This window comes from Anopheles arabiensis, chromosome 3 (genome assembly GCF_016920715.1).
Source record: "Anopheles arabiensis isolate DONGOLA chromosome 3, AaraD3, whole genome shotgun sequence".
NCBI classification, from domain to species: Eukaryota; Metazoa; Arthropoda; class Insecta; order Diptera; family Culicidae; genus Anopheles; species Anopheles arabiensis.
Window position 1 is genome coordinate 78,068,035 of NC_053518.1, and position 12,294 is coordinate 78,080,328.

The following is a 12,294-nucleotide window of genomic DNA, read 5'->3' on the forward strand; positions in this document are numbered from 1 at the left end:
AGCATCAAAATTCTCTGGAATATATTTTCTGTTTTCTGTTTTCTTAGAAAATGGATTAATGATCATTGAAATCATCTGCTGTGTGGCTATCTATTATCTATTATCTCTTTTAACCTTTTCTTTCTTCGAGATTAGGTTATTGTATTTTGTCGAATTTGTGTAATCCCACGTCATAGAAGTCACGTTCAAAAAAAAACTTTAAAAAATATGAAATATCTTTTGCGCATTAAAAAGAATGTTGTTTAAGAATATTGAACGTTTTTTGCAGAAATGTGCAAGGAATAATACAATCAGTGAATAGCACGTACCTATCAATAACGTTGATAGTAGGTTCATATTTCTGTATATGTATGTTGGACGGCTTTCTTGACTGGCTCCTGTCCTTCATATGTGCATGTAGTCAATTCCGAATGTTGTACCGGTATCTATGCCTTTTTTCTTCTTTTACCCTGTCACAGTTACACAGTTTCCCTCATGCAAAGTTGGCTGCATCCTGCTAAACCCGATCCTTCGAACATGCTGTGTACCTCTACTGCTGTTGAGTCACTCTGCGCCACTCAAACACACAGTTGCATTCTCTGTTTTGATTGCTCTCGAAAGCAACTGAGACTCAGAAGTTTGAAGAGTCGCGTAGTAGGTGAGACCTCCTGATTCACCTGCTGCATTCGTAATGGGATATTGTTGTACCGATGTTGTTGGATTGGTTCATATCATGTTCAGTGTCCACTGGTAATACGATACTTTTCCTATGTCGCATAAGTGGACGTCTGTTACGAGTCTCGTTCGAGGATATGCTTTGCTTCGCATTGTTGAGGTTCATATTGGTGCTTTTCTAAGGTAGTTTGTAAACATAAAAAATAATTAAAATTAGATTAATATTTTAACTAATAATGAGAAAGTCTTTTTTTTTTTAATTTTACAAAATCATCGCAAGCCTCATTATAGGCTCTTGCAGGCCGCAGTTTGGGGACGCATGCTCTACAACAAGAAAGTAGTATCCATGAATCTCATTAGACAAGGTTGTATCATTATTCCTAATCTCGTCATGGATCTTGTGTGTCTAAATAATTATAAATCTCGTTTTAAATATATTCTGTAAGACTTACATCAATCGTTATCATTCCCATAGTAACAGACTAGTTAATTTACAGTGAGAGTAAAACTAGTGTACGATGGACGAGCATTTATTACATTTTTGCGTGGGAACAGCGCGTAGGTCAAGCAAAGAAGCCAATCGAAACTAGTTTATAAATGCATTCCGTCACTTACGATATGCATCAAAATGCTAACACTGCCCCGAAACGTAAACAACCTTCAGCATCCACAAACAACAACAGCCCGAGAACGTAACCGCCCCTCGACACAGCGTTGTGGCGTATTATACAGCAGCTTGAAGATACGATTATTCTCCTCCGATTCAAATCAACACTTAGCAGTACGTTTGGAAAATGCGTTTCATTTCCCTCCCGCACGTTTTACAAGAGCGCACCGTTCAGTTTACGCGCGCTCTCGTGCAACCGTCTTCGGCGTCCGTCTGTCGCCGGCTTTACCACGGGCGAGAGTGACCGTGGAGAGAGCGAACGTTAGTAGGCGCTGAGAGCGTATAGATTATGGGGCGAAATTTCGCCCCAACGTCGTGCCGCCTGTGCCTTCCGGGTGCACACGGCCAGCTGTTGTGGATGCCCCGCTCCGGTTGCGTCGGCGCGTCCCATATGATATTTGTTTTGACTATCGTCAGCCTGTGTCTTCGGGTGCGCGCGCGAAACCACCACACGCGGCGGGATTGCATTTGCGGCGAAAAGCAAGCGGCAACTCGTCCGTTCACATACACACACATACCGTTGGTAGAGCTGTGAGCCGCCAAGCGCACAACCGGGAGACGGTTGATCTGCCTCTGGGATGGGATGCGAAACAGGTCGATTCGGAAGACATCGGTTCGCTTTGCCCGCCAGTTGGAAACGGTCGGTCGTCGGGTACGCACGCGGATGCAACCTGCTCTACTGTGACTGTGTGCGCCCGTTGGATGAGCAAAGCGCGTGTGTGCTAGTGGTGCCAAGGTTTGGAAGCGTTTGAATTATAGAACAGCAGTTTTGATGAAGTGCCCTCGCACGGGTTTATATATAAACCCACTGGTGGTGGCGAAGAAGCAAGCGGTGTGCCAAGTGTGCCGGTGCGCTAGAATGTGCTGGCGGGCTTACAGATGGGAAACAGGTGTCACGAACAGCGGTCGGACAAATATTGTCAGTATGTAAAGGTGAAACTCAATTCCATTCCGGTGGGGTGCGGCGTGTTTGGAATTGAATGTGATTTTTTATTCACTTGTTTTTGTCCGGCACGTGATCAATGGGAAGTTGAAAATGACTAAGCGAAGGGATGAACCGTTTGCGGCTGTAGCTGCCGCAGGCCCCAAGCTGAAGTGTAAATCTCTTACCCCGTGTGTGTGTTCATGTGTGTGTGGGGCTCTGTGGAGCAGTGTTTCACAGTAAATTACATGTTTGAAACAAAAATCGATTTTATTGGATGAAAGTTTTGCTTTCGTTTAGTTTTATTCTCTATTCTGTTCTGTTGTGCGATGTGCTAGAGATTATTGCGTGGTTTAAAATGTTGCCTTACAACTCGGCAAAGAAAAGTTAATCCTCCAACGTGTGCTCGTGCGCTGGCAAATGGTTTGAATGTGTTGCGGTTGTGACTGACGTGTAGAATGGGCATCGAATGGTTCCGGATTTTAAGCTCTTCGTGAGCTTCCGAGTCCGAGGGGGATTTTTAAAAAGGTTTAAGAACGGTTCGGTAGATAAGCAGGAACAAAAGATTGGGAAGCTTTTTCGGCAACATACAAACAAAGAGAAAGGGTCCGTCAAACCCACACACGAGGGAGATTTTCATAGTGTGGTACGCATTAGTTGATGGTAAGTTTGGTTTGGTTTTATGGGTTGTGAATTTTAATTAAAAAGAATGGTTCGGTGAAAATTTATATCGGTTATTAAAGGTTTGTGGATTTCTGTATTATGAAGGCTAGCGTTAGGATTTACGCTTTGCGGTTTATATTTTAATTTTCCATTTGAAGACTAATGGCACATCTGGGAGAGGTGTAGTAAAGAGTCAAAAACGTGTTTACATGTGATCAGCCAGATGAATAAGGGATAATTCTGTAAAAAAAATCTTGAAATAACAATTAATAGTCAAACAAAATTTAAATAATATTATACTTAATACTTCTACTGATTTTGATTATTTCAGTAACTCTAGTAAATTTAAAAAAAGAAAAAAAGAAATTGGTCGTTTATTTTTACATATGATAACAGCAATCGAGTAAATGATCCATCAGAAAAGCGTAAAAATCCATTTTAAGATTGATACTCATGAATTTTGTAAGCTCGCAATCACATGCCATTGTACAATGACGTGCTGCAGAATGATGTATTGTACGTGTGGGGAAACCCCTAAAAAATATCGTAAAACAGGACGTAGACGCGCAGCTATATTTTCGCTATTTCAGCGTTTACGTTTACGCGATCCAATGCGTTGCTTTTCGCCGGTGGGAAGTAACCAATTTTCGTCTGACGTCACAATTTGCAAAAAGGAAGCATCCTTCTTGGTCGTGCTCGAGCAGCGTATCCTGCTACGTTACGTGGTGTCGTTCTTGATCTCTTGATTTCTCGGCTGCCCCGAGGGACTGGTTGTGCAGGAATGCTCGAACCATTCATAACGCTTCAAGCAACGGAAGGGCAACGGTGGGCAGGAAATGAGATGCAATTGAGTTTGCGGCGGCACTACACGGGGGAATTCTTCATGGTTTGGCGGTTTTAAATGTTTACTTTTACCGAGCACTGAAAGTGGTTTTGTTGTGGGATGTAGAATTTGTCGCAAATCGTGACATGGTAGAGGTGTAAGATTTTGCTGTTAAAACAGCAGTTAAATTGCTTTAAAGCACACCTTTTATGGCTGAGAGTGAATAATGTTAATTGTTTAATGCTTTTATTTCACATTTGTTACTTCGGTGAATCCAGTTTCAGCTGTTGAAATGTGTTCTAATCGTTTTAATTATTAAGTATACTGTTTTTGGACACTACTATACTTACACTGGTTTTATACATAATTTTCATGAAGTTCATGATTTCATAAAAATAATTCTAAAAATGTGAGTGGCATATGACCAGTCCGACTGACTAGTCCCTGTCTGTTTAATAGAATGTGTATCTATTTTATTTCTAATAAATGCTTGAACGTATGGTAAGCGAGGTCTGTCCCATTTTAGAGGAGCCTATCCAGTATTTGTTGAAATTTGTGTGTTTTGCAAGGCAGATATCATGAAATACTTCATATGAAACAGTTAGTGTTTTATATAAAGTACAATTATTTGAACTCCATCTATATCAACTGAAAATAGTGTACAAAATACGCAAAACAAAGCTACAATATAATTTAGTTGTATTTACTAACAAGACCTCTTTTTTGTCGTATTGATAGCAACATCATGTTTGCAATCTGATCAGGAATAAATTATCTTCCAAAAGCAACCCGACTCAAACACGGGATTCTGTATCCGAATCCCACAGTCTCAGACAATAAACAAAATAGATCGTTACACGTTTTCACATTCAACTCCGGTAAGATAACACGCTGGTGTGCGTTGTTTATTAAAGGCGCACTATCAACGGCTTATGGGTTTCGGTTATCGTTCTGATAAGAATCCGCCTTAGGATATCAAAACCGATCTGGGTGCTGGTGTATCGTTGCATTAAAACCCGAACACACAGTACAGTGAGTGTGAACCACGTTCACAGCCCGATAGAGATATGCTAGTCACGTGCGAAGATGACACGTTCGTGCTGGGGATGGTGCGAACCGAAACGGACAGTATCTCCGTCGGGAGATTAAGAGGCAATTATTTGCAAAGCAGTATTGTAGCGCGATACCGACCCGAGGACCGGGACCGCCGTGTCTCAAGTGAATGAATCCACATTGACAATGTCAACCAAAATTGGATCAATCTTGATTTTTTGTTGCAAAAAAAAAAAAAATAGAAACAGTCCGAGAATCATTCCGGACGGACGGATGCCGAACTGCCAACAACTGTCTTTCTCATCGTGCCAGGCAAAAAAAAGGGTCGATAAAAATGCGAGGGAGGAGAAATGCTCATCTCGCCCGGTGTTGGCAAGGTAAGCAAAGTAGGTTTATGCGTCGCCCACTTGCCGCGTGTGCGTGCGGGCGAAGCACGGCGACACTCTCCGCTTCGCTATTTCCAGAAATATTCTCTCAGCCGAAAAGCAAACGGTTTCTTCTGGTTTTAGTGCTTGTCTTTATTTTCTTGTTTTTTTTTGCTTTGCCTCTTTTCAATCAAAATGGTGCGTTACAAAGTGGCCAACAAATAAATGGAAGGAAAATGTTACTTACCGTCGGTCAGATGATGAGCTGTTTTACCGAAAACGAAACGTTTCTTTTCCTGAGTTGTTTGAGTGAACTCTGAAGTACAGCGCAGTCAGGGAGTGAAGGGAGTGGTAAGAAGCAAAGAAACAGAATTCGGCATCGTATTTCACAAGTGTTTGTTTACTTTCTTCCGGAAGTGATGTGGTTTGGCTGCAGGAAGTAATGGAGCGTAAAAACGAGAGAGAAAGAAATCGGATGCATCACAGTAAGCGAGGTTAAGTGCTTGGTGGAAGCATGCTTGCTTGCTTTCGCCTGCTACGATTGCTGTGGCGGCATTAAGTTTTTCTCGCAAGTCAAAAATGAAATTAAACCTGTGTGTTGAAGACAAACGCATTCTACAAAGAGAAAGGGAGAGAGAGTAATAGAGTAATAGAGAGGTAAGCGAAATGAAAGTTATTCTTTCATTAGTGCAAGTGCTGCACGCACAACTTGATCGTGTGTCGATGAATCACCCACCGTGGAATGGTAAACATTTCAAACGTGTGAAACTGTAGATCCCAATCGCATCCCCGTACCATTGCATTCCGTGCTCGATTGCGGTAAACGCTTTATTCCGAAGAAAAATCAATCAACTGTTGTGGGTGGAAGGAGAAAAATTGTTTTCTCGCTTTTATGATAGCCACAAAAATAAAAGAAATTGGATAGCATTATTACACAGAACGAAACGGTACTTATTGCTTCGGTGCTGATGTTGATGGTGGAAAGTGTGGGACATTAATTTTCGAGTGCGATCTTTCGTTGTTCTTCTCCGGTTTCACAAAACAACAGCACACCTACGGTGCAAAATGGGAAAATGGGAAATCGATTTACTGGGATGTGCGGTTTTAATTCTGCGAATTATTTGCTGACCCACCGATACGAACCAGAACCAGCACTGCTAACCGATGAAAAATGATATTGATCATCGGAAGAGCGATCGAGGATGGAGGTATACCATTCGGGGAATGAATTATTACACGCTTTTGCGCGTAGTAAGAACTGTACGGAGGAAAAAAAGAAAAATCGACTCACATTTGCATTAAACAAACGGTGAAATCATGCGCATTTTATTTGCCTTTCCTCCTCCCTTTTCGGTAGCAAAATCAGTCAGCACTCATCCGTCAAATCCAATCCGATTGATCGATCGACCCGGTTTGCCGGTGCCGGCTCGTCCATCCACAGCGGCACACTTATTGTCGGTGCGCTCTGGTGGCCGGCATAACTCTCAGCAATTGCAATAAAACATTAAGCGGACATCTTGGCATCTTCGCTGTCTCTCGGTCGCCACGGTGCGGGGCGACCCCGATAAATGCTGATCTGCTGATTGGGCCAATAAACCGTAAATCGTAAAGCAGAGCCAAAATGCAAATGTTTTCTGGGTCAGTGGAGCGACGACGCTCCCTGGTGAGGGGGTGGGGTATTGTCTACCAGCGCAGACCAGAACGCAGACCGGACCGTCGGGTCCCGTTGAGTGAGATGGGGCCGGTTTGGGTATAAAACACATGTACAAAAAAGCGTCTCGCTGCGAGTCGGAAATACGGTCAGGTCGGAATTAGTCTTTCCCGAGTTCTGGCCAGCGTTCTACAGCGAGCGTGAGGGATGGCGGGGGGCAACAAAAAAACAAGAATTGGATTTGGATTCTTCAGGCTACAATTGTCTGAAGCGCAAAGTGCTTCGTTATGCAGAACTCGTGGAACAAAGTGAAAAATAATGGTAGCAACTAGCAACATCATAATTGGATGCCAATGTTTGGAACACACGAGTGCATGAAAAGTGGCACCGTACATAATCTAGAAATGGATATTGGATTGCCAATGGATTGTTGTTCGGGTGGTTCTGTTATTTTGGCTATTCCCTTCCCTCCCTTGGTATGATGTAATGTGTCCCAACGCCGAATGGAGATAAATTACTTTCCACCTTTTGCGCTGGATTAGATGCTGCGGCGTGACGGCGACATCATCAATCTTTCGTCGGGTTTGCGAGCACCGGGCTTTGCGTGCGAGCGCTGGGGGGGGTTGAAAATTGTCGTCACGTGTCAACATGGTGGGGCGCACTTTTAGAGCGCCCTTTCACAATAAGCAACCGAAATGGATTGATGTCACCGAGTGTGCGCACTACTGTTTTAGGGTCGCTTAACAAACAACTATAGGGAAGCAGCTGGGGTTTAAAAATTGACTCCCATTCCTGGTTGCAGTGCTGTGCCGCTTGTACCTTTAGTTGGGTGCATAAAGCCTAGGCAGGAATTGAAACAATGACATTAACGGCCCAGCATACGGCGCTACGACAGGTTTGTGTGTTTGGAACATTAGGGGGTAAACAACTCGCCACTGGCCACGAGTGGGTTTTATTGATTCAATTAAAGCGTCAGATTAAATCAATTTGTTGTGGTGTGTTTTGCTTTGTTTGTGGCTTGGCATGCGCTTTAGTTGGACGCGGTTCAATTGTCGCTGGTGCTGGTGCAGATTGGAGCAGATTTATTGACTGTATACGCCGACCAATCTGATGGTTTGACAGAATGGCTTTGAGGAGGTAGTTTGTAAGTACAGCAAGGGTTCACCGTATAACATTTGCTGGTAATTCAATATTGGCAATGAAGGGTAATGCTAATTGTGAAACAATTGCACCAAGCATCATTTTGATTTGTTGATTAGCATAACGTGAGATTTCAGTCTTATTATGGTTTTAATGTTGTAGCGATAGCTCCTACAAGGTCACAAGATGATTGTATCGCATCTAGACCATATCACTCAGCAATAATGTGCTATTTGATTGTGTGATAAACATGTTTTCGATGTGGCCGCGTCGTATATTTTGATTTAAAAAAAGAGAGACATTAAGGTATGAATGTTGCCATCTGTCGTCAATAAAACCATTTGAAGCTTATACTGGGATCAGTACGTTATCAATTAGATTTTATCAGTGGGCCCCTTTCCCTTTTAAGACTGTAGACCCTAAATTTCAACCCGTCAGCATTGTGTAGCAGTTTTCGAGCAGCTATCAAAGTGGGTGTAATAGACAGGTGGGCTTATACCAAGGTGTATGGATTTAGAAGGTTGATTTTTAACGCTTCTGCTCTTGAATGAAGATTTTAAAAGTGTTTTGTGTATTCGCGGAGTTACCAGAAAGCCTTTTAAGCAAAAACCTTCACCCGTAAGGCTATGAGACTTCCTTTGATTCGAGATTCCTTCCCTTGATATCTTTAATGCACCTTGAGATGAAGGAAAACCCCGACCATGTTTTGTCAGTTTTGTCGAGCAGATACTCGAATGTTATTCTAGCTATGAGACTGAAAATCGCAGGCTAGTTTTTTGTGTGGTTTTGTATGGAGTGTTGCCATGATTTCAGCCACCAATTGTCAAACTCCATACAAAAAAGCTGGCTAGTATCGTGAAAGTCCCCAGTTGCAGTTATATTCTATGACAAAAAATAAAATAGAATATTGAAAAAAAAAATCAAATAATTATGATTTTTATTGAAATTTAATATTACTGTAAATGTTGTGCAAACAATATTAAGCCATTGAAGTTAACAAAAATCTTATAATTGCTCTGTAACAGCCGTACTCTTGTGTATAAACTGATTTTATGTCATATGTATTAAGATTAGAGGTAACAAACAGGATGATGAGGGAATGAATCTTACTTCACTAATCCCAAATATATTTGAGATGCCCCAAATATGTGAATTTCAATTTTTCATTCTCCGCCCTTAAAACCATCCTTGTTTTATTGCCATGTCAGTTTCACACGCTAGCAGCCCGGTAGAAAATGTGGTCAATGATCTTGTGCGCTCAGATATTCTTAGATTTTCACCGGATTATGAACCCTAAAACCCCATGTACAAGGTAAGATTATCCATTCCAAAACCGCGTAATCTGACGCACCTTTGTCGATGGGAAATGGTTCCATCAGTGCATCAGATGGAAGGTGTTATGAGTGATGGAAAATGGCACCTTCAGTCATGGTTGCTTCCCAGCTTCTAGTTGAGTTTATTTGCGTCTTAAATGTGCGGGCTTAAATGTAGAAGTTTCGATTAGAAGGAATAACTGCTACGGTCGTTTAAATCAACTTTCTTCCCCATTGCTTCCGTTGGATTCAGGATTTGGTTCCTTCCCTCTACCGTAGAGGATTTTCTCTCATCTTATCGAAGGCTTAACAGACAGCCGTATTGATCGTATTTTTCCGTATTCTTTCGAAAAATTGGCAACCGATGGTTTGGATGGATCCCTTTTTATCTCTCTCTCTCTCTCTCTCTCTCTCGCTCTCATTCTTTTCTTTCGCTCCTAACGGTATCAAAATGGAGGAAGTGAGTGAGTGTTTAAATTCCTGCTTCCGAGAATGCTCGGTTTCGGTGTAAATCGAGCGTTGAAAATTTGAGCCCGTTCGATGCCCGACTGGACGCACCGAATTTCACAGCAACGCATATGGAGCACTCACACACATATAAGAGAGCAATTCCGAAGTAAAAGAAGTAGCTGGGAGATATAAATTCCTTGAATCGCTTATCGAAGTTCAATGAAATGAAAAATTGTTGATTGAGTGGTAAAATAGGCACCGACCGACCATATGATGACCGACCGGTATCGGAGAAGGAGACACGGAATGGGCCACTCGAAGTAATTGGGTGTGGAAGATTGTCCTTTGTGCGCGGTGTAAGGTAGGGGAAAGGCAGAAGCGGCAACGTGACAGTGGCTGGGTCAAAGATTTGCTGTGGATTAGTTTCGATGAAGCAAGAAAAAAGCTAAAAAAACCGACGTAAGCTGAGGATTATGAGGCACGAAGGAATGTATACTGACTGCTGTGTGCTTTCCGGTGAGTGGAAGTTATTTGTTTTCCTTCTTGGGATTCAGTTCCCAGTTGGCGGGCTGTTGAATGGACGTTGAGCCGGTGAAAGCAACATCGAATGTTTGTATCTAACACACTGGAAAAGTATACGAGATGGAGGATGCATGTCGTGCTGCAAGATGGAATGCAACGGTTATTTGTTTTTAATCACAAAAGTGATAAAGAGCACGTGCTTTGCTGTGCCGGGAATTACAGTAAAAGTATATAATTTCCAATTGTAAACTATTGAATCAGCATGGCAAAATGTGGACAAAGTATTACAGCATGTAAAAAATGGATTTATTAAAAATATTTCATATTCAATATATTCCATATATTCAAGGCATAACTTTAACGTTAGCATACAATAACTGAATTGACTAAGGGAAATTGAATTATTGGGAGTAATTCATCATGAGCGTTGTGTTCAAAATATTTAGTTATCTGTGTAAAGGCTTAAATGTTAATGTATTCTGTATGAATGTCTAAAACATGTGAGTTAATGGAATTATTATATGGATAAGTCATACATAGTTAAGGTTATAGCTCTTCTAGAAAAATAAATAAATTAGAATAAATATAATAGAAATTTAGCTATTCCAAACTTTGTTTTTATGAATTTCTCTTTCTTATTTTTTTTCTTTTTCTATTGCATAATTTTTTACATGTTTTAAATTGTTATTTTATTTTTAAAATATAAATTATGGTTTAATGATATTTTTCCACAATAATTTGCAATCAGTATAACAAATTATTGATTATTTTTCAGTTTTTTTATCATTTGTTTCAGAAATAGATGTTAAAGATAATTATTTAACTGTGAAATAATCTTTATACAATCCCGCAATTTATTTACATGTTGTTTGTTTATGACTGTATGAATAAAACAAAGATTGTTTAATTATAGCTATTACAACGCTCGCTAAACGATGGCAACATTAATTCAACAGTTTAATACATGTTTTAAATTTCCATTTAAAATTCCAGACCTACTCCAATATAATTTAAAACAAATTCATCAGCTGCTTTCACTCAGCATTTTGCGTTTCTTATTTCACTCACTGTGCACTTCAAAGACAAAAACTGCATTCCGACGACTGCCATTGCTGCTTTGAAGTGCAACTGATGTTTTAAGCGTAACCGTGGACGACTTTCCGCTTGGTGGCATACGCAGCTAAAGTGGTGGTTACTTCTTTTTATTATTGCACGAACGTCCACCGCTGCTTGTTGTGAATTGCAAGATTGCAGTTGCAACGTTTCGTATAACTATAATTGCAACAGTTCTTCAACCGCTGCTAAACGACGCTGCCGCTACGATCGTCCGCCCGTACAGCCCCGTTTAGGTGTTTTGTTGTTTCACATTTAACGTGGGAGTGTAAATTGCACACCCTCTTTGCGTCCCCCCCAAAAAAAGACACGTACAGAACACGTACGCGCTCATTCAGGTTCGCGTGCAAAGGACAGTCCCGGCATTGTGAAATGCGAACCCGGGGTCCGAGGTGTTTCGTTACGTGTGTACGATGGTGAAGGAGGTGGAAAAGTGTTTACACTGCTCGTTGCTCGCTCAATTGTGAAGCTGAAAGGAAACCCCGTTTACATGCTTGATCATGGAAATCCGGTTGCGGTTGAAAATAAATCGGTGAAGAAAGGAAAGGGATGAGGGTAGTCAGTAAACAATCCACTCGAGTTGTAGATTGCGCTACGAACGGTGCTGCGAGAAATGTGTGAGAGTCAAGAAAACGTAAGCAAAACGTACGTTTCAATATTGCTGTATTGCGATTGGTGCAACCGTGCGAGTGTTTGGGAAAGAGCAACAAACACACACACACACTCAGCACAAAACACTAACACAAGTAACACATCTTTGTTTCCCACTACTTTCCTTTCCCTACGTAACGCAACACCTCCGCGTTCAAGTTCAATTTGTCCGAAAATTATGGCCCCCCTATTTATAGGTGCAGTAAATTTAGAAGTAAAGTAAAAGTCCACCACCGTTTAAGGTCGTCTCGGTAAGTTGCCGGCGGCAATACGGCGAAACGACACCGTTTGCACACTGATGAGGTTT

General features: G+C 41.4%; 1 protein-coding gene across 6 annotated transcripts in view; it reads left to right on the forward strand.

Moving 5' to 3' along the window:
* Positions 1-1,959: 1,959 nt before the first annotated feature.
* Positions 1,960-12,294, forward strand: part of LOC120900936 (serine/threonine-protein phosphatase rdgC) — a 53,402-nt gene continuing 43,067 nt past the window's right edge. For 3 of the 6 annotated variants that reach the window (XM_040308557.1, XM_040308562.1, XM_040308563.1), the window contains exon 1: positions 1,960-2,057. The gene's annotated coding sequence lies outside the window, so the exon portion shown is untranslated. The other 3 variants (XM_040308558.1, XM_040308561.1, XM_040308559.1) reach the window with 3 other exon arrangements.